We start from the raw sequence: 2,982 nt of genomic DNA on the forward strand, positions 1-2,982 counted from the left end.
AAAAAAAAAAAAACAATCAAATAAAGTAGCAGGAAATAGAAGAAAAAATAGTTGCAAAATTAAAAGCTCCCCTGTTACATGCTTCTGTGAACTTTTAAGTCATTACCCTAAGCGAAAGAAACCAATCACAAATGACACCCATATGATTCTACTCATGGCTACCTAGCATACATAGTCCAGTACATGGAGTGGTGGTTCTCAGGGGCGGAGAGAGCGGGCTTTGTAGGTATAGAGTTTCCTTTATGAAAGATGGAGAGTTTTGGAGATTTGCCATACAACAATGTGAACTGAGCTGCACACTTACAAATAATTAAGGGTGTTACATTTTTCATTATGTGTATTTTACAAGTTTTTTTTTTTTTTTATTTCAAAGTCATTTGGATGAGTCAGAAGTGAATTAGGCCTGGCTAAAGGGCCAAGGTGGCTAACTGCACTGGATTCCTTATTCAGCCATTACTTCATCTCATAATTTCCCAGTATTTCTGAAGAGGGCAGGATCAATCCATTGCTGAGAGCACGTGAAGAATAAGAAAGTGCACTGAAGTAAAATGTGTTGGTCCAAGTATTCAATCACTGGGCACTATCAAGCCTGTCTCGGTGCAAGCTTCAACTCCTTGTCCTGGCCCCAACTCTTGGTCACTTCCTCTACTTCTTCCCAAAAGGAACAACTTACACTCTACCCCAGAGACCGAGTCCTGGCAAGAAAGGATTTAAGCAGGCATGTCATTTTATATTGGAAATTTCCTTCAAGAGAATAATTCGGCATACAGTAATTTTCCAGAAAAGTCAGGCATTTCTAGACACAGTCCTGTGTCATTCTTTCTGCCCATCCATGATAAGAACTTTTTAAGTTTACTTATATGTAATGGTTTGTATATCCTTGGACCAGGGAGTGGCACCACCTGAAGGTGTGGCCTTGTTGGAATAGGTGTGACCTGGTTGGGATGGGTATGTCACTGTGGGTGTGGGTATAAGATCCTCACCCTAGTTGCCTGGAAGTCAGTCTTCCACTAGCAGCCTTTGGATGAAGACAGAACTCTCAGCTCCTCCTGTGCCATGCCTGCCTGGATACTGCCATGCTCCCACCTTGATGATAATGGACTGAACCTCTGAACCTGTAAGCCAGCCCCAATTAAATGTTGTTTTTTATAAGACTTGCCTTGGTCATGGTGTCTGTTCACAGCAGTAAAACCCTAACTAATACACTTATATAACACATAATGACATAAAAAATCATACATATTAATGGGCTATCGTGTGATGTTTTCATGTATGGGTATATTATGTACTGTTTTGATATCTGTGTCTTCAACCACTAATTATTCCCTCAAAGCAAAATATCCAACCTCCTTTTTTCTTGCTTTATGACCAAGATAGTACATTATTGTTGTCTACAGTCTCCTACCATACTGTAGCACAGCACAACCTCTTGGTCCTATCTAATTCACTTGGGACCTGCTCACCAACCTCCCCTACACCCACCCCCAGACTCTGGCAACCATCTAGCCATCACTGTTTCTGAAATAAGCATTTTCAGTTATACAGATGAACACGATCATGTCTGACTTGTACCTCTGAGTTGTTTTCAAAACTCTGGTCATGGTAATAATTTTTTGAGCCAGGAAATTGATTTAAAAATCTAAAGTTACAGAAATGTAGACGCCAATAGGACTGTGTATCATCATATTACATATAATCTATAGTACATGGGTTTTTTTTTTCCATTTTAACAAATGAGAAGTTGGATTTGTCTTGTAATCACCAGTATGTCATAAATTAATTGAAAACATTTTTTTCCTTCTCAGTGAAGCATAAAATAAAGACCCAAGTTGTAATCAATGACTGCTTCAGTTTAATGAACTATGATTATTTTGCAAGCCATCGGAATATGCACACAAGCACCTGAGGTTGTGATAATATAGAGAAAAGGAAGTAAAGAAAAGAGAAGATTGAGTTTGGGTGATAGCTCGTTCTATAGAGAGCTTGCTGAACAAGCATAAAGATCTGGACCAGAACCCACCTGTCCTAGTTAGGGTTACTATTGCTGCAATGAAAACACCATGACCAAAAACAGCTTGAGGAAAGGGTTTGTTTGGCTTATACTCCCACATCACTGTTCAGGAAGTCAGGGCAGGAACCTGGAGGCAGGAGCTGATGCAGAGGCCATGGAAGGGTGCTGCTTACTGGCTTGCTCCTCATGGCTTGCTCAGCCTGCTTCCTTATAGAGCACAGGACCACCAGCCCAGGGGTTGGCCCACTCACAATAGAATGAATCTCCCTCCATTGGTCACTAAGACAATTCCCTACAGGCCTGCCTACAACTCTATTTTATGGAGGCAATGTGTCAGTTGAGGCTACCTCCTTTCAACTGATGTTAGCTTGTAGCAAGTTGATAGCATCCCACCTACACATCCAGGCACATTCACCTGTGTCTGCAACCCTCACAGTGGAAGAACATACACAAACAGCTCATAGCTCACTGGCCAGCTAGTTTAGACAATCACTAAGAACCAATGAGGGAGGCTGACTTAAAAGATAATGTGGCAAGATGACCAGGTGTAGCACACGCCTTTAATACCAGTGCATGGGAGCCAGAGGCTGGTAGATCTCTGAGTTTGAGGCTAGCCTGGTCTACAGAGCTAGTTCCAGGACAGCCAGGGCTATACAGACAAACCCTGTCTCAGGGGGAAAAAAAACTTAGAAGGGAGAGAGAGAGAACACACATAGCTAAAAACTAGCAGGGTTATAAGGAGAATGTGTAGCTGTTTGGATGGAAGCCCATGAGCAGAAATTTAGGTTGGGGAAGAGGCACAAAGAGCTGAGCTGAGTCAGAATGCCAGGCTAATCTGTGAGACTGGGCTGAGGGAGCCTGGAGGCCAGCATGTACTTTGGTGTGTTAATAGACACTACAGTCAGCCATTTGCCCCCTTCTGTCTTTGGAACACACACACACACACACACACACACACATACACACACTAC

This window comes from Mus caroli, chromosome 12 (genome assembly GCF_900094665.2).
Source record: "Mus caroli chromosome 12, CAROLI_EIJ_v1.1, whole genome shotgun sequence".
Lineage (NCBI taxonomy): Eukaryota > Metazoa > Chordata > Mammalia > Rodentia > Muridae > Mus > Mus caroli.